The sequence below is a fragment of the Melanotaenia boesemani genome, chromosome 11, assembly GCF_017639745.1.
Source record: "Melanotaenia boesemani isolate fMelBoe1 chromosome 11, fMelBoe1.pri, whole genome shotgun sequence".
Classification (NCBI taxonomy): domain Eukaryota; kingdom Metazoa; phylum Chordata; class Actinopteri; order Atheriniformes; family Melanotaeniidae; genus Melanotaenia; species Melanotaenia boesemani.
Window position 1 is genome coordinate 3957845 of NC_055692.1, and position 24495 is coordinate 3982339.

General features: G+C 39.8%; 2 protein-coding genes and 1 long non-coding RNA gene across 8 annotated transcripts in view; all 3 read left to right on the forward strand.

Annotated features, from left to right (window-relative positions):
- The window catches only part of LOC121648314 (gastrula zinc finger protein XlCGF57.1-like), a 151818-nt gene that overhangs the window by 87202 nt on the left and 40121 nt on the right, over positions 1-24495 (forward strand). The gene's annotated exons all lie outside the window — the stretch shown is intronic.
- The window catches only part of LOC121648325 (gastrula zinc finger protein XlCGF8.2DB-like), a 31787-nt gene that overhangs the window by 6178 nt on the left and 1114 nt on the right, over positions 1-24495 (forward strand). The window lies entirely within an intron of this gene.
- Positions 1795-24435, forward strand: LOC121648330. Its single transcript, XR_006011950.1, has 3 exons — positions 1795-2190; positions 2285-2365; positions 23870-24435. It is a non-coding gene; the product is annotated as an uncharacterized LOC121648330 (long non-coding RNA).

Here is a 24495-nt window from a genome sequence, read left to right on the forward strand (position 1 = left end):
ACTTTGTGTTTGGAGTAAAGCTTCAGCCAGAACTTGACCACTTCCAGATGCTCCATACACACCGGTTGCAAGGACAGCTGGAGCTTGGCAACCACATCTCCCTCTAAGAACTGAAGGATACAGCACATCAGCCTGATGTTTTCTGTACACGTGTATAAAAACGTTTACACAGCTACGATGTAAAATATGTAACAGAGCTTTACCAGGTTCATCTGTAGTCTCTGCCAAGTCAGGGGTGCTCTTGCCCCCTCCAGTTGCAGACAGACTGACGGTGGAAGGCACATTCTTTTTATTTACTTATTTACTTTTATTTATTTATTTTTTTGCCTCCACCTTGAGATCTGACCACTTGTTTTTCATGTTATTTTCTGACAGACTGCTCCATGAAACAGAAAAAAACAGCTTTGACAGACTGTGCTTGCTCTTGGATCATTATTTTTTTGCGTGCTAATGCAAAAGTATTACCAGGTAACGCAAAAGGATTGTGTGCTAATGCAAAAGAAAAAAAATTTCATATCGCCGGGGGGGGGGCTCCATATCCACATGTATAACGCCTTAATAAAATTTCACAGCCTAAACGTAAACTGTTCATTTATCTCTGTTTTTGCAGGTAAAGTAGTTAAAGCTCATCAGGGAGAACTAGCTGCAAAATCATACACACATTTATACACATGACATAATTTCGTTTATTTGGTATTTATTTATTTATTCTTTTTTTTTGGGGGGGGGGGGGCGTCGGCAATGACCTACGGCACAACTGCCTATTTGTTTTAATAAATTATTAACAAAGATGGATCCCACTTCACTGATGCTTGTTTAGGAACTGCAGCACTTTCAACAGAAGATTCATCATCAAATGAAAACGTACAAAAAACACAACAAAAGTGTACTTAGAATTCAAGCCCAAAACTCAACAACACACTCTGTGAAAGCTTTAAGATATCATAATACTAGTTAGCTTTTGTATAACGGTGCGAAATTGGTCCCTTAGCAATACAACCAATGACTACCGTAGTAGAATAACACAGTTTACTGCTCTATATCTGCGAATTTATTATATCTAGTACATCTCAACACATTTAAACTCTATTAGGCTACTAAACACACGCAAAGCATGCTGGGAACCTCCGCCTATCTATCTTCAGGATATGTGTGGGTAGACGATTCTATCTTTCCTCCACTTCTGACTCAACTTATTGTTAGCTTACTGTTATTTATTATCACAATGACAATATTACAGCCATTGGTAGTTGTAGGTAGTCAGAAAGACATCAGAAAAACACACAAGAAAGTTTGTTTTTCATTTTTATGTAAAATAGATAAGGAGTAATTAGCATTTATTATTATTTAATCATCAGATGGTATTGTTTTGGTTCTTATCAGAGTCCCAAATATACTCGTGAACGAGTAAATTGATAAATAAGACTATATTTATTTGTATTAGGATGTTTTATAAAGTTCAGTCAGTTTGTTAGTTCACGCAGTAGATAAATGTCTGCAATTTAAACTGGTAACCAGATGGTGGCGGAAAAGCCCCAAATCGTTGCGTGCGATCCGCAGAAGAAGAAGAAGAAGAAGAAGAAGCAGCAGACGCAGCTTAAATCCAGTTTAAGAGCGACACAGCAGATTTGGACCTTTAAATACAAACCTTCAGTGTTGTATTCATTGTGTCTTTGACTTTAAGTCCATACTGCTGGGACATTACATGCTACCACACGGCTGGCTGGCTTTAATAATTAGATGAAACAAACTAACAAACCACCCCCCCCAAAAAAATGTATGAAATTATTGTGCTGGTTACACTTATTTAATCTATTGTCAAACATGACTTGATCATCACTTAAATCAACATTAACATAATAATGCATTAAGTGACAAACGTGTATGTGCAGCAATAATGTTTATTTAGTTTTCACCCTCAGTAATCTGATCGCTGCTGTCTGTTTCCTAGTAGAGACTAGCAGCGTGGGTTTTGTTTGGAACTATTGGAGGCTCCATGACCCACGTGACTGCTCTTACAGCGAAGTCAGCGGATGTCGCAACTCTGAGTATATCGAGGGCTCTGGAAGAATGGCTTGACTATGACATTATTTCCGATTGTTCTTCCACTTGGCTTTGTTTGTTGGTCAAAAAACTAACGTCGAGGTAGACGTTGGAGATCTCGAGGATCCGCTTCACTTGCTTTAAAAGGTATTTTCTACTACGATAATTAACACTTTAAACTACAGTTGGAGACTCCGATGTATCTTGGATACTGAGAATTGTCCGTTTCTGTCCTCTGGAGACCAGCTCACTGGGGAGGGAAAGACGGGGCGGACGAAGGATCGGATAAAGGCTTATTATCAAGGGAAGCTTCAGGAGGGAGGTGAGAATTTATATACCTCGCCGTGATGTGTTTGGTTTTGTGATGGTAGTGGAATTTTGTGGTTGTGATGTTTGGTGCGTAGTGAGGTTTAGTTGTTGGTGCGGCGGGGTGGTGGCTCTGGGCGGTTGACCAGGTTCTCAGGTGCGACAGAAAATATTTGGTTTTCTTTTAGAGGAGGGCAGGAATTTTTTGTGGTTGCCAACACCGCTGAGGTTTTTGTGTTACATTTTGACAACAAAAAGATCAACAGAAGAATATAGTTGCACTCAAGTGTTCCTGCAGAATCAGAGGTGGCATTTATACAAAAATAAACAAGTAAATAAAAACGTACCATTGAAGCTCTGTGGACTGAGCTGCACTAAAGTGAGCATACACGTATTGTGTGGAAATAAATGTTTCACTGGAACAAGGTGCTAAACATTGGGTTTTATTGTTTATTCAGAACATGTTAATTCTTCAGTAGTTTAAATAATTGTGTGTTTTCTGAAAGCTGTAGGCTGTAGACTCTGTGCACCAACTTAAAAACTCACTAAATGTGAAGAGGACTGTTCAGATACAAGCTTTCTTTCTTTCTTTCTTTCTTTCTGAACAGCATGCTCTGCAATTAAAACACAGAACAGTTGTGCATGTGAAGGTTTGAAGTTTATTCAGACATCTTTTTACAAATATATTACAATTCACATTCATGTAAAAGAGAGAAAAAAAACTTAAATTTATCAAAGAATATATTCGTTCCAGTGATTTATAAGTGACCTGGAGTCCTTGTTCCTAAATTTCTTGCCGGTAAAGATAAGAAAAAAGAAAAGAAAAATGCAATCAGAAAGGAGAGCAAAGCAGGAACAGCCTTTCTAGAGAGGCTCTGGAGCAGAAAGGAAAATTTTAACACAAATTTTGTTTGTGTGCTCTCTGTAGTTTGCTTTATTAACAATTTGAATTGCTCTCTTTTGAATTATGAAAAAGGGATTTAGATTTGTTTTGTAGGTGTTTCCCCACACTTCAATAGAATACTTTAGGTAAGGTAATACTAAGGAACAATACAAGAGATATAACATTATTTGATTTAGAAACTCTTTAACTTTGTGTAACACTGCCAGTGATTTAGACAACTTTTCTCTAATATGATCAATACGTAGATTCCAGCTTAACTTACTTTCTATTGTTACCCCAAGAAATTTTACATCATTCACTCTTTCGATTTCTTATAATTTGTTTTCAATTTAGTTTTCACATTAACAGCTAAATTTTGAATATGATACATTTGGTTTTCTTTAAATTCAAACTTAATTTGTTTGAATTGAACCAATACTTTAGTTTATTTAGTTCATTTTTAATTGTGTCCATTAGTTTTTTTTAAATCTTTGCCAGAACTAAGGATATTAGTATCATCTGCAAATAATATGAAATGCAATGTTTTTGATACTAAGAACAAATCATTCATTTAAAGAATAAATAACAAAGGACCCAACACTGATCCCTGTGGGAGACCAGTGGTCATTATCAATAACTGTAATTCTCTAAGTAGCTCTTAAGCCAGGAGATAGCCACGCCCCTGATTCCATATCTACACATCTTTTTAAGTAATAATTCATGGTTAACTTTATCGAAAGCTTTAGTTAGATCTAAGAACACCCCTACAGTATATTGTTTATTATCAACTGCATCAGATATTTTTTCCACTAGATCAGCAAGTCGTAGTCGTATCAGGTCTGAACCCAGATTATGTTTTAAAATAAAATCATATCATCTATTATGAAATATTTTTTCCAGTATTTTTGAAAATTGTGATAATAGGGAAATCGGTCTGTAATTAGAAAAGTCATGTATGTCCCAGCCTAAATAGGGATAACCTTTGCATTCTTCATCTTTTCTGGAAACCTGCCAGTGGTTTGGTTATGTACTCAATCATTTCTTTTAATACTGACATATCCACTCCATTCCAGTCTGCTGAGGTTTTAATTTTGAATTATTTTAACAACTGTAATTATTTCATTTTTATTTGTACCCTGTATAAATATAGTTTTCTCTAAAGTTGTTATTTTACCTACAATTTTATCTACATAATCTTGATTAGAATTTATCTCTTTTGCCAAATTTGGCCCAATATTAATAAAATATTTGTTGAATTCATTTGCAATATCATTGTTCAGTTTTATTATTTTCTTTTGTTAAATAATTTGGTAAAGTAGAACTATGACAGCCCTTTTTTATTATCTCATTTAATACACGCCAAATATTCTTGATATTTGATTTATTTTCTTCCAGTATATTATTATAATTTTTTACTCGATTACATAATACCCCACAAACAAAACACATTTTTCTGTTTTTTATACCATCATACATTTCAATTATTTTTTCCCTGAACTTTTCAATACAGGATCCTGGTTTTCTATATATACAGCTAATTATGACATTCTTTGATTTTTCCATCTCGATTTCCACAGTGACACGCTCCATAGTTGTATTAACTACAAATGACATATTGCTCACCGATTTGCTTGTAAGATTTTGATCTGGATCAATATCATTTTACACATCCTGAGATTTGTACTCAGTAGTCGATCATTTGCAACTGTAAACTTTTATAGCATTGTAATGGAAAATTTTATACACATAACCTTTGTATTCTGTAGTCTACACTTTGTATATTAAAACCTTGACTTTTGTTTTACTGAATAGGAGAACGACATGTACCCAGATAATATTTAGTGAGCTCTCCTTTTCCTCTCACACCACTGATAACATTCTTTAGAAAACCTTGTACCAGGCTGTGCAGGGTTTGAAGACAGTGTACTGAGAATCTGCTTCAACGACCTTGAATGATATCATGCCAATGCGAGTCTATATTAACCAAGCCCGTGTGTATCTCTGCGGACTCGCTCAGCCAAAGCTGTTTGACTGTGTGACTCCCATTGCTGATCAGCTCTTAACAAAAATACTTTGTTTGATTCTCACTTAGTGTGTGATCTTTGATAATAAAAATTCCACAACAGCATGCTTTACCAGTTTCTGTTCTTATTGCTGAGTATTTTGATCCATCCAAATTCTTAGTAGGTCTTATTTTTTTACTGTCCATATATTGTGAATAGTCTTCTTCATGTCATCCATGTTAGTCCCCAAAATAGTGTCATTTGTATTGTTCAAGCTCTAAAATATCTTTGATAACAATCACTTTTGCCCGTTCTGGGGTTCATTCAGCTTTATCAATACTTTGCAGTTTCTCGTCCAGGTGTCATGAATCTCCTTCTCTCTTCTCAAGATCCTTGCTTGGCTTGCAATTTCAGAATTTCTTTTTGTAAGGTGCTCATTCACATATACGCTTGTGCCCTTCAATTTTTTAGCATTTCTCAGCACCTCCATTTTGCGTTTCCTGCTAGCAAGCCTGATGAGAATATTTGGCTTTTTGCTATTTTTTTGAGCCAAAGTATGACAAGCAACAATATTTTTACTGTCTATTGTGATGGCTCTGCTGTTAAAGGACTTGATTACCTGATCTTCCAATGAAGAAGTATCCAGATTTAGAGCAGATGGTAGCTCACTGTCATCTCCCGTCACCAGCTGCGGCCTGTGCATAAGTTCGATGCATTTCAAGCCCTGATATCAGGAGGTCATCCATCCTTGAATACTGCTCCAAGTCATCAAGTGTTTGTTCCAGTTGTTTAATTTTTTTTTATCCTTTTCTTGCAGTAGAGCCTTGTTGTTTGTTTTCATCCAATGCTTCTTGTAGGCCTTTCTGTTGTTTTGCCACTGTTATTTCTTGTGACATCAAATCCAAAGATTTCTTTATCTCCTTCAAATCTTGAGCCAGTTTCCCTGTGGGCATTGTTGCAGCAAATGTAGTCCTTAGATAATACAAAAGCAGTTTGGTGATAGTATCTGCTTGCCAGCGGGTTGTAGCTTCTGCAGCAGGTTGTAACTTCTGCTGGAAAGGTCCAAATAATTCACCAAATTCAAGAAATGTTTGTTGTCCAGAGGTATTTGTGTCTTAAACCAATCGAAAACTGGTTAAGATTAGGTGGATGTTGATTGATTTTTTTTAGATGTAGTTAGATTGTTGGAGCTCAGTAGTACCACCACATTTACACGACAGCCATCTTGCACATAGAAATTTTGCTTTCAGAAATTTCCAGAAAGTCAAATTAAGTTCACCTGTAAAGGTTATAGTGGATATTAGGTTTATTCTGACATCACACGAAAAGCTGAATTTCCATAACAGTTTGTGTACTGCACAATGAGCGAGTTCTCCAACCATGGGTCGGATTTCTAGTTTCTAAGTTGCTGCAGAAGCTTCTCCTGGCTCCTCCTTAGAACATCGTAAAGTGGAAATAAAACAGTCAACTAAATTAGCATTATTTACTAGATTGAGTCTTATTTTTATCAATAATTATATAACAAACGTGAAAAATATAAACATAACAAGTGGCGATCATTATTTGTGTTAAGACCATTTTTTTCCAAAAGTAGATGATTGTTTTGTCTTGTTTTTTTTTTTCGTTTTTCTTCCCTATGCATGGAGATGCATTTGAAGCAGTTTGTCCAAGTAAATGAATCCCGCATGTTAAACGCATTACAAGAATACGACCTGCAGAATGGTGGTGAGCGAGATCACAGAATTTAGGATAACCTGACTGACTGCTGTGGAAAACGAGCAGTCACGGTAAGAAATAGCCTATTTCTGTGGAGGTTTGTACCAACTGTGAAGACCTCTGGCTAAGGGATGAAATGACAAATGATGTGAAATTATTTGGGGTTATAGGTGGTGAATTAAAAACTCTCTGAGCAGCTTGAGACTTTAGTCTGCTGGACCGATGGACCACTAGCTTGCCAGACTCAAACGTCTTCTGCTCTATGTATTAATTCTCCAGGAAATACCAACTACAGACCCTGGAGTCAGGAAGGTTAGCAAATACACCATATAAGTTCACATCCCATCATATGCGTTGGTGGGTGTGGTTTTCTATGCCTGCAAGGCGAGGACCCATCTATCTGCATCTGGAGGGAGGGGCTGTGGGGTTTTTTAAGTTTTCTCGTGATGTAGATAACTTCTCTGTCATAAAAAACATAACCTGATTTTACCCTGTAGAGGGCGTTATGAACCATTTTTACCCACAAAATCCTGTTTTTAAAATAAATTAAATACAAATTTTATCAACAGTATATGTGTAATTCTGTGTTGTTTACAGCTAAAAAAAAAACACATTTTTGGGTGCACTACCCCTTTGAATAAATGGTACAGCCATCCTTTTGTAGTACCAAGAGCATTTAGAGATAGAATATCCAGGTTTCGCTGAGCTCACAGTAGCTGATTTATTTGCTTGCTTTAAGAATATTTGAAAAACCAGACAAAAAAAAACATGTTAAAGTATGTATTCTAGCCACAACAAAAGTGACCAAAAATTCAAAACCCTTTAGTGCGACGCAGAGCAACAAAACTAAAATTATCCTTTCTCCGGTTAGGAGCAAAATACACATTGAATGCGTTTGCTGTAAGGAAAGCCGTTTCATTTATAAAGGTGAAAAATACGCAGCAATGTCACTTGAAAAGAAAACACTGAAAACAACATGTGTTTTGGCTGCTTTAGAGCTGGACACATTTCCAAAATCTGTCATGAAAGAGCTAACTGTTATATTTGCAGGAAAACCATCCTACTCCAGTTCATGAAGAACGACCACAAGTGGACAAATCTGAAACTTCACCGCCAGAAGAAAACGCTTCACCTGTGTGAAACGATGTGAGAGTGAACAATAGTAGTCATACCAAGAAATTTGTGAAGATGCAAGCAGTCGCTGAACCTGTCAAGCTAAAACTAAAGACAATGACAGACAAAGGCTCAATCGTGCCAAGTCACGGGGTGAATGGACGTAGAGTAAGAGGGTACCACTCACATATATTCACATATATCCCACTCAATACACTCCCTTTGAACAAAACAGTATTCCCACTTGCGACATGGCCAGTGTTCCCACGAGGTCTTAAAAAGTCTTAAATTTGCAAATATGCATTTAATACGTTAAATAGTCCTTAAATTGGACAGTTTTGTCCTTAAGTTATGACCTACCGGATAAAATTTATGTTGGTCTAAAGTTGTACGCTGTATTGCGTTAAAATGTGTTGAGGAAATGTCCGAACTACAAAGTGACAGAAGTGAAGTAATTTTACGTTACAGCCGTTACAACCTGGCCATTATATTAAAATTAGGATCCAATTATCGCTGACTTTGCAGGGATAAATGACTGGGGAACATTTAGCCCAACACACACAAAGCATTTATTTTTGCACAAAAGAAAGCTAGCTGACAGTGACTTGAGAATTTAGTGGATTTGATGAGTAAACTGGGAAATGTAATATTACATGGCTGGACAAAGGGTTATTTTCGGCTTGGTTGACACTGGTGGAGAACCCATTCGAAGCTCAGTGCAAGAAGAACATCAAAACGAGAACCATGGGGATCGAGGTTTTAGAGTCACATGAGGAATCAACGAAGCATATCGCCGCCTTAAAAGCGAAACAGCAAACTCCTTCTGTGTTTATCTCTGGACCGTCAGGTTTATATACATCGCAGACACCATCTGGCAGTGTGACAAGTTCAGCAGCAACATCGACTAAAGTCGACCTCCGCCCAATGTTTGGCTGTACACCAACCCTGAGAGCCGAAGTGCTATGGACTTTAAACACAACACAATGTTGTACAAGACCAACGACGGAGTCGCAGAACATAGCCTAGTCTGGCTTAGCAGTTCATATTAACACTGAATTAATCTCTCGAGTGGACAACGGACCCTTCGTCCTGATGTTTGACGAGAGTTTGAACACTACCACGAATACCAAGCAGTTGGATGTCCACGTTCGTTTCTGGGATGGGGGACAGGTTCATTCAAGGTATCTGGGGTTTCATGGGACACTCGACAACACAGGACTTGCTGGCAAATATCAAACTCTGGAACAGGTAACCTACGCATTACAGCATTACTGTGTTAACATGACACATGTGGTAATGACTAAATCATTTAAAGATCATGTGACAGCTTGCTGTGAAGTCAAGCCGCAAATTCCGAACTTCATTGCTGACAAATTTTCCATAAATGACTATAATGTGGTGGCAAAAAACTCGACAGACAGAAAAAAACTTCAGTTTTAGATGTCCAGATTAAACTGTCTTATTCAGTCGTCGCACATATTCTTAAAATTCACATCTCAGAAAATACAGCGACGTTAACAAAACCTGTAAAGAATAGGGAATCCATTTTAAGCCGTAATACAGCTTATAAATGAAAACATTGACGGTAGATTCAGCCTGTTAAGCTGTGAACATTCCCGTGATGTGCACAGCTTTATCAATGTAACACCAATGTTGTTCCTCGATGGAGAGTGAGTGTTTCACCTCCTGGAATAGTTAAAAAACAAAACCTTTGTGTATGATTTTCAGGTGGTAAATGACTGTATGCGGTCGCATCAACTCCAATAGCGTGATACAGAGAGCAGCTGACATACTTCAGACTGCTTTGTTTTAATAAAAGAATTCAGTGTAAACCTTCTATCTAGACTGAGACTATAAATAAAACGCTGTGTAGTTTAACATTAGCTCAGCCAAGTTTGTTATTCCTGTAAATTATCAGTCAGATGCTGCTTGTCGCTTCCTGAGTTCTACTGGCTGTGGTTACATTGATAAAAAGTACTTTGAACTACTTTGTGTTGTAATGTGCTATATAGGCCTGTCGCGATAAGCAATAAGTCAATTAATTGAACGATAAGAAAATAAGAGCACGATAAGTTTGCCGGCCGCGATAATTTTTTTTCGTCCCCCCTTTACCATAGACTGTGTATGACAATAGGTTTCACTATGGAGTATTTCGACTAAACGCTCTGGTTTCTTCCGGAGTGATCTCTCTAGTGTCACACTTGACTGCAGCATGTTGCAGCACGAGCCGGTAAGCCGCATTTGTTTTGCACGGCTGCCAACACGCAATGGCCGTGAGACTTGCGTATTTAAGTGGCTTCTCACGCTCTCGCGCTAAACCTCCGATTCTCATGCTGAAATATGTAAATAATAGATGCAAGCATCTCCTCTTTTATTGTTTCGCTGCTTCCCACATGTAAGCAGAACACACACATTCTAGCTTACGACGTCAGTACAAAGCCCCCACTTCCTGGTCTACCGTAATAACCCCTGTAATCCGCAGGCACATTACGCAAATAGAATCAGCCTATATACTACCGTATATGACAAAATACACATTAAGAGCAATGCCGGCTAATCGAGAGGTTTGGGAGGATTCCCAGTGGGCCGCATAACTTTTGGGCCGGTGTCCCGGCGTATGTGAATGTGGTATCCCAGCTAACTGCTGGGTTGTAGTTACTTATAAGGCCAACAGAGGGCAGAATGACTTTGATTTCAAAAGCAGTAGATTTTGAAGAGCAGAAGAAGAACACGGGTTTTTGTTCGATGTAAAGTGCTGAAGTTTGGTTCGTCATTAAAACCGGCATGCTTGTCTACTTGTCTGGAGTTTATTTGAAGATGCAACAGTGAAAAAGGCGCTTTTATTTATTTAGTTTATTGACCTTTGAAAATGTGTACTTGCATTATTACGGCATATGTCACTATATTAGTTGAGAATGGTCTCAAAATGACACATTAGCGCTCTGCGCAATATTATCGTTTATCGCGATAATTTCTGAGAAAATTTATCGTACAGCTAAATTTGTTATCGTGACAGGCCTAGTGCTATACAAAATTTTAAAGCAGTTTAAGTGAAGCATTGCGCTTTACATACACACCCAGGTCATTGTAATAATCAGTCACTGCATTTTCTTAAATTCTAGGAGTTATTCATTTCCAAGTTGTCTTAAAAAGGTCTTAAAAAGTCTTAAATTTAACTTTTAAAACCTGTAGGAACCCTGTTTTCAGTATTTATCTTCAGTTTAACTTTCAGTCATGTACGTTAACCAGCGACTGCTACTAAAATGCCTGGTACTTTTTGCTGAGATGCCGCGGCATTGAAGTTTTACTGTTGTGGAAAGCTAGCTCGGTCTTACAGTGAATGCCTTGTACAGGCTTTTTATTTGATTTTAAGTGCCGCACTTGGCACTTCTTGACATGTTCCCTGACTGTCTTCCTATTTTCATTCTTCTGTCGCTTTTGTCCTTTTTCTGCAAATTCCATCGTTTCCTGTTGCCATCAGCAAACAAGCGTGTTTCTCGTGTCGAGCAGGTAATACCAGAAGTAGGTTATACAGACTGAAAGTGATGTGGTAAACAGAATGTTTTATGTGAATGTTTCTTGTTAAACGAAGTGTTGATTAGTATTGCTTCAAAGTCAAACCAGCCATCTTTTTTAGATTTTCTACCAAAACTGGCCTTGAAGAACTTGACCACAAACTGCTTTTGGCCACTCCTGTCTTGAAAATGCATCTCCAGTCTAAATAAACACAAATTTCCTACTTCCTTTTTAACACATTCTTATATAGACTTCTATTAAATATTTAAAAAATAAGTTACTGTTAAATTAAAACTACATTTGTTTTTATCAAGATTATGAAGCAGCTACAGACATTGCCATACCTCTAATTTCCACTGAACCATGTTACCTCTGCATCCGCGACCTCTGCATCCGCGGCCATTTTAGCCAGTGGTTTTGTCCACACTGGGTGCACCGCATTTCGTGTCAGAAGCATCCCAGAAGCGCCTCGTTGTGGCTCTTCGCTAAACATACGCACCGAGTCTATTTTTGACGGAGCACACACCCAGAACAGGTCAAACTCAGCAGTTCAGATAAGGGCAGACAGGAAATCCTGTGAGTTTCAAAATAAAAGCCCCCGTTCAGGTTTGTGCTGCTAAATTACGAAAACATTGTCTTTAATTGGTCAGTGTGATCCGTGTCTAACACGCCCCCGGTGTGGATTGACACGCCACAGAGGTTGGAACAAAACCGCGGCACACACATTTACTTTGAAATTTTTTTTTCATAAATAATTTAAAAAAAAAAAACATTTAACTTTGTTTGTTGCTCTCTTATTTAGAAGTGATGTGTAGTTTACTACAGCCCAGCTCAGAAACATCAACAGAATTAAAAGTTTAGTCTCTCAGAAAGACCAAGAAAACTCATCCATGCATCCATCTCCAGTAGGCTGGATGACTGTAATGGTCTTTTAACAGGACTTCCTAAAAACAGCGTTAAACATCTGCAGCTCATACAAAATGCTGCTGCTAGAGTTTTAACCAGGACTAAGAGATCTGAACACATCACACCAGTTTTGAAATCTTTACACTGGCTTCCAGTCAGTCACAGGATAGATTTTAAAACCCTTCTGATTGTTTACAAATCCCAGAATGGGTTAGGCCCAGACTACATCTGTGATATGTTCAGAGAATATAAACCTAGCAGAGCTCTTAGATCCAAAGACTCTGGTCAACTAGTCCAGAGTCCAGACTAAACATGGAGAAGCAGCATTTAGCTGTTATGCTGCAAACAAATGGAACAAACTGCCAGTGGAGATAAAACTTTCACCAAATGTAGACATTTTTAAATCCAGGTTAAAAACATTTATTTTCTCATGCGCCTATGCATGAAATCTGCACGTTAATTTTTTTTTTTTTTTTAACTTTACTTTTTATTTTTATTTATTTATTTATTTATTTCTCACATGGCTATGCACAAGCAACACAGAATTTTACGAAAACAAATCAAAAGCACATCTTAAGGCACAACCATGCATGAAAAGGAGCAGGAAGAAGAAAACTTATAATGCCTGCCCCTTTTTAAAACACAATACACCAAAAAATTAATTTATCAGTTACCTATCAGTCCTCAATGGAATTACTCATATATGTTACATAATAGCTGTCATTTGGCAGATTCATACTCTCCAGTTATATTTAAAATATACATATATATATTCACACACATACACACATATATACATATACTTATACTTATATACATACTCGTATACACATGTATATACACACACATGTATATATTTATAAATATACACAGATACATACATGCATATTCATGCACGTACGTATACATACACATATTAGCACTCAGGCATACATACATTAAAATGCTTCTGTCATTCATGTAGTATATGATTTTTCAAAGTACTTTTAAGTTTGTTAAGAGTTTGACATGATTTCATTTAAGCACTTAAAGTGTTCCATAGCTTAACTCCTTTAGTTGTAATACAATGATATTTTGTTTTCGTTCGTACCATAGATGTTTTTAGCATACTTGTGCCTCCTAGAGCATATGTACTTTCCCTTATCTGAAACAACCCCTGGATACTTTGTGGTGCTTTTTGATGAATTACTAAATACATAAATTGTATTATTTTAAAGTCAACTAGATCTCTGAATTTGAGCGCTTTCAGATTGACAAAGAGTTGGTTTGTGGGTTGTCTGTACGGAGCATTACAAACGATTCTTATTGCTTTTTTCTGAATAATATATATGAGTTCTGTATTTGTTTTGTAGGTGTTACCCCAAAGTTCCACACAATAAGTCAGGTATGGGAGTATTAAGGAGCAGTACAAAGTATATAGTGAATTTGAATTTATAAGATTTTTGGCTCTAAGTAATATTGCAATTGATTTGGATATCTTTGACTTGATGTAGCTTATATGTGATTTCCAATTTAATTTATCATCAATTATTACTCCAAGAAACTTGATAACTGTTACTCTTTCTATTTCTATTTTGTTTATTCTTAGTTTCTTGTTTGAGTTAATTTGACGATTTCCAAAAATGACATATTTTGTTTTATTTAAATTCAATGTCAATTTATTGTTGTCAAACCATCTCTTCAATATTGAGACTTCTCTTTCCACTGTATCCAGAAGCTGTTGCAGATTCTCCCCGCTACAAAATAAATTTGTGTCGTCTGCAAATAATATTGGTTTCAGGTTTTTACAGGATTCTTTTAAATTATTTATATACAAAATAAACAGAAAAGGGCCCAGTTCTGACCCCTGGGGGACCCCACAGGTAAGATTCTGTATTTCAGACTTGACTTTCTTATATTTGTACATATTGTTTTCTGCCCTGTAAATAACTTCTAATCCAGTTTTGTGCTGTCCCTCTAATTCCATATTTTTGTAATTTTTTAAGTAATAGTTCATGGTCGACAGTATCGAAAGCTTTTTTCAAATCTAAAAATACCCCTATTGCATATTACTTCTTTTCTATAGCTGCGGCTATCTTCTCTGTAAAGTCAACAAGTGCATGTGTAGTTGTCCTGTCTGTTCTGAATCCATATTGCTGATCACACAGTATGTTGTGCTTTGTAATAAAGTTCTCCAGTCTATTGAGGAATATTTTCTCCAGTATTTTTGACAGTTGTGGCAACAATGAAATGGGCCTGTAATTTGATAGCATCTGCTTGTCACCTGTTTTATAAATGGGTATAACTTTGGCTAATTTCATTTTCTTGGGAAATTCTCCTGTTATCAGGGACTGATTACAGATATGTGTGAAAGGTTTGACGATGTATTCGATTATATCTTTAATCAATGACATGTTAAATCCTTCACAGTCGATAGATTTTTTACTTTTGTATTTTCTGACTATGTCAATGATCTCCTCTTCATCCGTTCCCTTTATAAACATGGTTTCTTTAATACTTGTACTCTCCCCCTCTAGTGTCTGTTTATCTCCAGTGTTTACAATGTCCTTAGCCAGATCAGGACCAACACTTACAAAGAAATTATTAAATTCATTAGCAGCTGTATTTAAGTTGTTGGTTACAGCATTTTTTTTATCAGAAAATTTTGGGGATAATCTGTTTTCCCACTTCTCTTTTTAATAATATTAATAAGTATGTTCCATGTACCTTTAATGTTGTTTCTATTGTTCTCTATCAATTTACTATAATGATCCTTTTTTACAGGTTTTCATTATTATAGTTAATTTATTTTTGTATTTCTTATATGTTTGTTCTGCCTCCACAGTTCTTTTCCGCAAGAATTCTTTATATAGCACATTTTTCTTTTTACAGGCATTAAGTATTCCTTTAGTTATCCAAGGCTTCTGTAGATAGTTTTGTTTAATCATCTTTCCTATAAGTGGGCAATTTTTTTCATACAAAGGTAACAGGATGGACAAAAATGATTCATAGGCTTCATCAGCACTTTCTACATACACACTATTCCAATCCTGCTTCCTTAACTCTTCTTTAAGATTATTAATGTCTCTCTGTGTCATTTGTCTCCTTATTTTAAAGATTTTGTTGTTCTTCTTGGTCCTGATACTGTTATGAAGAATAGCAAACACCGGGAGATGATCACTAGCATCATTGATTATTAGCCCACTTTCTATTTCCCTGCCCAGGACATTGGTAAATATATTATCGATAAGTGTTGCACTATGTGCTGTTATTCTGCTTGGTCGCGTTATGGTAGGATAAAAACCCAGACTATACATGGCATTGATGTACTCTGCTGTTATGTTATGTTCTTGGGGATTTAACAAGTCAATGTTAAAATCTCCACAAATGAAAACCGTTTTCATGTTACCAATATTGTTTGTTAATTCGAATAAGCTCTCCTTAAATGTGTTGATACAAGAACCAGGTTTTCTATAAATACAGCTTAGTACAACATTTTTTGTACTGCCCATATCTATTTCTACTGTAACACATTCCATGATATTGTCCATCACAAATGACATACTGCTGATGAGATGACTTTGATAACTTTTATCTATATATAAAGCAACTCCCCCTCCCTTTGTTGCTGGTCTATTTATAAAGTAGCTCTCATATCCTGTAATATGTACCATATCAACTTGTTCCTCATTCAGCCAGGTTTCTGATATTGCTATTATTGTAAATTTTGTACCCAGTTGCCGTAGACAGTATTAATTTTTGAGAGGTTTAAATTTAGACTCCTACTGTTGAAGTGTATAATTGATATGGCATCATCAGGATTCATATTTCTTTTCATGAATTGCTCTTCTGTATAGTATTTGCATTCATTGTAGTTATTGTTGTAAAAGTGGTTTTCTGGGTCAACATCATTTTCAAAGTCCTGTGATTTATGATCAGTGTAACTGAAGGTTTCCAAGTTTAGTTTTTCATAGTCTGAAATCATCATTTTTGTTGAGTGTTATATTAGAGTCCATTATTTTATGCAGTTTCCATTTAAGTACGCTACTTCCCTCCACAAATCATGCTTCATACCTGTCCAGCTCACTGATGTGTCTGGTGACGTGCACTTTTGCTTCCTCTGGTGTTGATCCATTTTGCTTGATATAAATCTTGCAGTTTGCTGTCCACGTTGCTTGAATCTTTTTAAGTTTCCTCAGCATTCGAGCTTTTCGAGCAACATCTGCGTTCTTTTTGGTTAAGTGCTCATTAATATACACATCGGTTCCTTTGAGTTTCCTTCCTTGTTTTAGCAGTGACCGTTTTTTCTTTTGGTTTGTGAGGCGGATAATTATTGCTGGCGGGGTATTTTTATTTTTACTGGGCAGTGTGTGACAAGCCTCGATGTCTTCACAGTTGATCGTTATTCCTTTACTGTCCAGAAAGTTTGCTACCTGTTGCTCCAGAGATTCCTTTTCATCTTCGGATTCCTCGGGTCCTCTCCTGTCGGTGTGTTCCCCAGTATTCGCCACCATAATGGCATAGGACCGATGCCTGGTTCTCAGACCGCTGATGATCAGGTCGTTCTTCCGGGAATACTGCTCCAGATCGTCTACCCGTTTTTCCAATGTTTCAATTTTTTTGTCCTTTTCTTTAATTATGTGCTTCAATGCCTGGATTTCAACCACCAGGTCCATTATTTTTTTTTTGCTGTGCAGCAATCGTCGTGATTTCCGCAGGAAGAAAGTCCAGAGACTTTTTGATCTCCTCCACCTCCTCGGGAGACGCTGAGTTTCTCTTGGGCGCCATGATAGTCTAACTGTGAGAAGTGCACTCTGGGAATGGTTGTAAACTTTGCTTTTAATCATTTTAATGTAATTTATTATTTTATTGTGATTATGTGTTGATGCCTTTTACTATTTCTAAATATCTTTAATGCCTTTGTTTAATGTAAAGCACTTTGAATTGTCCTGTACATGAAATGTGCTACACAAAGAAACTGTCTTGCCTTTTCGTGGATGGCTCATGCTACAGAACATTAAACGGCTTGACATCAGGATATGCTGTGGTCCGACACGACCCTCAAACAAACAGATTCGAAGTGCTGGAAGCGCAAAAAGCTCAACAACCGTGTTCCGCGCAAAAAGCCCAACTTAAAGCGTTAATCCGAGCATGCGAACTGGCCGAGGGTAAACACGTAACGATTTACACGGACTCCGCGTATTGCCACTCCATTGTACATTTGTTCGCAGGAATGTGGAAGAACCGCGGCTTCCAGAGATCCGACGGATCACCGGTCCAACACGCCGACGAAATTAAACAGCTACTGGGGGCACTTATGAAACCAAAAACTATTGCAATAGTTAAATGCCCAGCTCACGTTAAAAGTGACACAATCGTCGCAAAAGGAAACGACGAAGCCGATCGAGCGGCCAAACAAGTAGCTGCAAGCTTGCAAGCTGTAATTGAAACAGCGACTTTTGACTTGGAAGACAAAATTACCATAAAAGACATTGTACTGATGCAACAAAACGTACTGGACACACAAAAAGACTGGTGGAGACAGAGGGGAGCACAGATGGACAATGAACAGGTATGGCGGACTCATGACGGACTCATTGTGCTCCCAGACGACCTTATGACCTTGTTGATAAGGGAAGGTCATTCAGTGAGCCACGACTCCAAGTCTCAGGTAATAGCGAAGATTCGCAACTGGGGTTTTTGGGGGTACAACCTGCATGCCCATGTAGAGAACTACATCGCACGGTGTGAGGTTTGTATAAAGAATAATGTCCGAAAGTCCCTGAAACCAACCCCAGGAACTTTCCCTTTGAGAGGCCCCTTTTCAGAACTGGTGATCGACTTCATCGACCTAATACAAAGAGTCCAAGGAAAAAGGTATGTTTTGGTGGCCGTGTGCAGATTTACGAAGTGGGTTGAGGCAATTCCGACCCGCCGTAAATCTGCCGAAGAGGTCGCAAAATTTCTGATCAGAGAAGTCATCCCCCGTTTTGGAATTCCAGATCAGATTTCATCCGATAACGGGAGAGAGTTTGTTGAAAAAGTCCTAAGCCTTGTTTTGCAGGGTTTACAGATTTCACAACGACTGGGCAGCGTCTACCACCCCCAGTCACAAGGACAGGTCGAAAGGATCAACGGAGTGTTGAAAAACAAACTCCGGAAAATATGTGAGAGCACGGGGTTGACATGGCTCGACGCTTTGCCAATAGCTTTGATGCATATCAGAGGTACGCATAATCGCGAGCTAAGATTAACCCCGCATGAGTTACTAACTGGACGAGCGATGCCAAGCCCGCTGTTTCGAACACATAAAGGAGCCTCTCTGGACACACTGAACAATGAACTAAGGGAGTATGTGAAACAATTGATTAAAGTGCAGGATAGTTTGGTGTCACATGTTCTCTCTGTGCAGGAAAACGATTCCAGAAGGGAGTTGGAGGAGGAGCCAAAGATCAAACCAGGAGATCTCATGTACGTGAAGGTGTTCTGCAGACAGTGGAACAGCCCGAGGCGAGAGGGGCCGTACGAAGTCACACGAGCCACCAGAACCGCAGTTCAGGTCAAAGGGAAACCGACCTGGTTTCACCTATCCCACTGCACGCCAGCATCCGCGACACGAGCAGATGATGACAGCCAAAGGGGCTCTCCCGAGTCTCTGGCTCCTGGTCATGGGTCTTATGATGTATCAGGGGGGCCGGGCACAGCAGCCAGAGATGGTCCGGCCTCCCGAACCAGATCCCGGACGGGACCTGGTCCAACCTAACCAATGCCTGCTAAACAGACCACCCCCGCCCAACAGGCCACAGGAAACCGGACAGAGATATGGTAATGTTAATACAAGAGCATCTTACACGACAAAGATAGAACCACGACAGACCACTATCATAACAAGCAACGGAAAGGTAACATTGTTATATGACTATATAACCTCAAAATATGGACGTGTGGCACTTAGACGGGGCCGGCGGACCGGGAATCTAATCATCCCGGAAGTAGAACAAGCACTGTATAAATGTGTTGGGCAGATGATGAATACAATACTACCAGACCAAAAGTATTATGAACAATGTATATTTACCATTGCATGGCAGACCACACCAGAACGGGAACTGACGATTATGGATGAGACGAAAGAGTTCCAGCTGAAGGGGACAGAGGAAGCCATAAGAGCAGCCAATTGCGACTTCCAAAATATGCCATCCTATCCAATCGAACAAAGTCTGACGGTAGGGTGTCTCGCAGATTCATGTTTTGTAATACTTCCAGGAGGACAACTGCTGGAAGCAGAGACACCAGAAGGGACAAGGAGGGGAATGATAATAACGGGGACATGGAACGAGTTACTCTGCCAGCTTCAGATAAGAGACAGGACGATTCAACGAACAGCCGACGACGTAGAGCCAAGAAGGAGGAAAATAATAGACACAGACGTCATGATAAACACTCCCCTGGAGCCGGAAAAGCCGGGGATACCAGCAGACACGTTCGCTGTAATGGGGTATGGAATGATGAGACACTTGGAGGAAATTATGACTGACTGTGCTGTTAAGGTTTGGTTGTCGGTAGTCCGGGACAGATCTGAGCACTTTATGATCTGGCATCCCCTGGTGGCAATAATAAGAGGTAAGAGTGAGCATGAGGAAACGGCCTGGTCATTGGCCCTCCCACACACGGACCTCATCATAGAGATGGAAGTCGCCGTGGGTAAGTGTGCAGACGTAATTGGGAGAACACAGGTGGTGTGATAATACGACTAAAAGGGGGAGAACCACGGGGCGCGCAGACACAGGAAGACGGTAAGACCAATCCAGAACAGAACCAGGCTACGATGTCATGGCGTGAGGCCATAGCCAAGGCGGCGGCCGACGTTAAAACATGGGTCGAAGGGAAGATTGTCAACCCATGGACAACGGAGACAGGCGTAATTGATGCACCGGAGGAATTCCTATATGATTTAGCTACACGAAATATGTGGTACCGCTGGGTAGAATATGTAGCAGACTCAGCGGGCGCGACGAACTGTTATGCATGTACTACAGCCAGACCAGAGAGGTTAATGCTTGTAGACCCGGAGCATAATTGGCAGGAATGCGAGACCTTAGAAGAACAATGGCTCGCCGACGCGGGAAATGATGATGGCCTCCCTTGGTGCCCCGCCCGATGCATGTCAATCTTGGCATCACCAGAATATCAGTCACTGCATAATCAATGTGGCCAATATGTTATGAATCTAAGAAAAGGACTGGCGGGTATGATACCCCTTAAAGAAATCCCATTAGTACCCGTTGGCCAATTCGAATGCTTTCAAAAATGGGACGGTCACCTGGGTATAGGAAAGATAAGACGGTCTCTGTGCAAATCACTGTGGTATGTTGATGAAAAGTGTGCTAAAGCCCATTTAAGACCAGCTTTAAAGATAATAGGCTCAACAAAGGTCTCCATCTATGCATGCCCCTTTCATAGCCAGACACTACCGATTCCAGACACCTACTGGTACTGTGGGGGAACTCGACTGCTCGCCACTCTCCCGGAAGGCTGGATCGGTAGGTGCGCACGGGTACAGACGGTGGCGGACGTCACGATTGTTCCGGTAGACGCAGAGGAGACACCGATAGAGGGGGGTAATACGACCACACCACCAAGTATGTTAGAGGGACATAGGCGGCGCAGGAGAGCCCTTCAGGAAGACCCGAGAATATGGTTCTCGTCGATCGGTCAACCTAAGGGTATTCCAGAACAGTTTAAAGTGCGTAATGAAGTTGCGGTAGGATTCGAAGCGCTGATGCCGATCGTTAGCATAATTAAGACGACGGAATGGCTCAATTACGTGTTTTTCACGCTGCATAGGTTCGCTAACGCGACGGATGATGCGTTATCGGCTCTGGGTGAACAGTTATCGGCAACCAGCATAATGACATTGCAAAATAGACAGGCCTTGGACTGGCTCTTGGCGGCCCAAGGGGGAGTATGCCATGTGATTGGCACAAAGCAATGTTGCACGTTTATTCCTGATGTGATGTCCAAAACAGGAGAGTTCACACGGGCCATGGCCACACTTAAAGGACTGAAACAAGAAATGACAAAGGCACCAGAAGGACAGGAGAGTTGGGGAGCTGGACTGAGCCGCTTCTTCGACAATTGGGAAGTATCACTCTTACAATGGTTCACTGGAATAACTGTGTCTCTGTTGGTTATGGCCTTTGCCTTATGCTGCTGTATTCCAGTGATCCGGACCTTGGTGATTAAAGCGGTGACCAAGCAGATGGCGCTGCTAGCTCCAAGGGGGACTGCCATACAGAAGGAGCATGGAAGCGGCACCTTGATGCCACCGAGAGACCTTAAGCTGGAGGACAGCAGCCTCAGCTCGGAGGATGATGAGGAGGGGGTCTCAGCAGACTTCAAGGGGGTCTGCTGAACAACCAGAACGAGGAGAGGAGGAGCTGCCTCGCTTGCCTTGCTTTTGCAGCCTGCTACAGCTGTGTTGATCAAAATACCCCTGAAGGGGTACATGCCCATTGAAAGCAGAGTTTTCCCTTGCCCCACCTTCAGCTCCATGCATGGCAGGCCAGTGTGGAGACTTCATGACACACGAGGTGTCAGAGGGTGGAGAGTTATAGACTGGAAACCGGTTGGAGAAAAAGAAAGAAGGGACTGAAATGATTAAGTACAGTCATGAAGTGATGAACAAATGAATAATGTCATGTATAACATCTGTTTGATTAATAGACGGGGACCGTAGGATGTCGATGGATTCAATTCTTTACACGCTTATTTTTATTAATCAAAACACAATTTTAAAGGTCAAGATACATCACATAATATATATATAGGAGATGCGTCGTCAACTAAGGGAGGAGCAGACGGTTAAACAGCGCGAGAGGGTGGAAGTAAAAGACCGGGGTGGAAGAATCGGGGAAGGTAGTTCTGGATACAGAGTAAACTGCTTAGGAGGATGACCCCAGACCCCGGGTCATCGAGTAGATGGCTCTGTGAGGGTGCAAGTCCAATGTGTACCCAAGCAGAGGGTCATATGTCGTTTTTCCTTAAAGAAAACCACACTGAAGGTTTTTTCCGGCATATACTAAGCAGTAGAAAGTGTCCAGTAACCGAAATTGGGGTTTTACGTCAATGAGGGACAGACGTAGGGATCGTATGGCGCCGGACTGAGCTATCAGCCAGCCGAGGCCATAGGATCATCAGAGTGTGAATGAGTGTGGATGGGAGGCAGAATGATGGGTTAACAATGTTATCAGATATTTAGACATGTAATCGGTATAATCATATTAAGTAATCAACTATATATCATGTGTGTTTTATATTGAAGTTTTTAGCAGCTTGCAGGCCCACATCAGAGTTATATTACGATGATAGAAGAAGAAGAAGAAGGATAACACTGTTTGACAATGGTCATAGAAAAATGACCAGAGGGTGGAGTCTGTGGAGAAAAAGTCAGTTAAGGACACTGTTCGCAGGATGACCTTTAAAAACAGCGTACGTGAGCAGCCGGCCGGGACCAGATCCAGATGATAAACACACACGAACCAGGAGAGCAGAGCGGCCTAAGGGACCCGAGAAAAGCTGGGGAGAAGGCCAGCCATTTCCCCGAATCAGGGATGTTGTAAGAATGGTTATATGTGTGTGAATGTGTGTGAAAGGTCTGAAAGGAGACAGATGTTGAACAGTGACAGGATAGAAGCTTCTAGAAGGTTCTGGAAGGAGAGGAGGGGTCGAAAAACGAGCTTAAAGAGTTCTGCGTAGCAGGACTCTGGTTAGTTCGTGTAGTCTGAATCATCAGCAGCCTCTGTGCATTTGCAATAAACCATTTAAAGAAAAGTATCGGAGTCAGATTCTCTTTAACGCGCGAGTGAAGTTAACTGTCAAAGCCGGAGCCGACCGGGGAAGAGGGAGAGAAGGAAAAAGGAGACTCCGGTTGGGAGGCGCGCCCCTTCTCGTGGACGGAGTACGGTCTTGGAGGAGGGAACTCGACCGGCAAAAGCCACAACACATGTCAATCTGACACAGTGCAGTAGGCTGAGCTAAGCTGTTGTATGAGACCGGAAGCTTGGTTGCAGTTCAAATCACTTTAGAGAAGGAATGAAACTGAGGGTATGCATCTATGTCCATCGCAAATCACAGAGCCAGTAAAAAAGTTGGTAACCCTTAGCATTTGTTTGTTGCTGCACTGTATTTGTTGATCAACAGATAAAGTTGAGGTGGTAATAAGCTTTTCTTCTTTACCCTGTCTTCTCTTAATATTTTATACAACACTGCTCGTCTTATTGTTTTAGGTATTGTTCATGTCGACATTTTAAAGGTATGACTTTAAAGAATCTCTGAAGGGATGAGGTGGACATTTTTCCGCAGCATGGTCTTAAAATTCCATTTTTTCTTTTATTCATTTCAGTATTCCCTGCAGATGTGCAGCAGCTGTTGGTGATTACAAAGGGGTTTGTTGTAAACTGAGTCTGGACCTAGAGTCCCATCTCCTAAAAGAGGAACCAGAGGAACTATGGCCCAAACAGGATGGAGAGTAGTTGATGATGGGATGGTGGAGAGTGTTACCAGTTTACCGATGATGATGGCTCCTGTGAAAAGTGAAGATGATGATGAAGATCCTCAGTCATGCTCATATTCAGACCATCTCCATCAAACCAAAGCTGAAGGCAACACAGAGGTAGAGGCTCCAACCAACAACCCAGCTAAACGCATTAAATCAGAATCTGATGGAGATGACTTTGGAGGACAAGAAATAACCAGTAATTCAGACCCAAACATTTATTTACAACCAAAAAGTGACAGAAAGGCTTCAAACTCTTCTGAGATACATTTGTCACATTTTGGACCTGAAATGGAAGATGATTATAAAAGCTGGAATGACAACAAGGCACATGGATCAGGTGTAAACAACGATGTGGAGTCTAACACCGCCAAAAAATCACTGAGCAGCTCTAAATGTGGTGAAGAATTTCACGGCCATGATCTCTCCAGAGACACTTAACAAAAACGTCTTTGAGCTGTTTGAACAGAAAG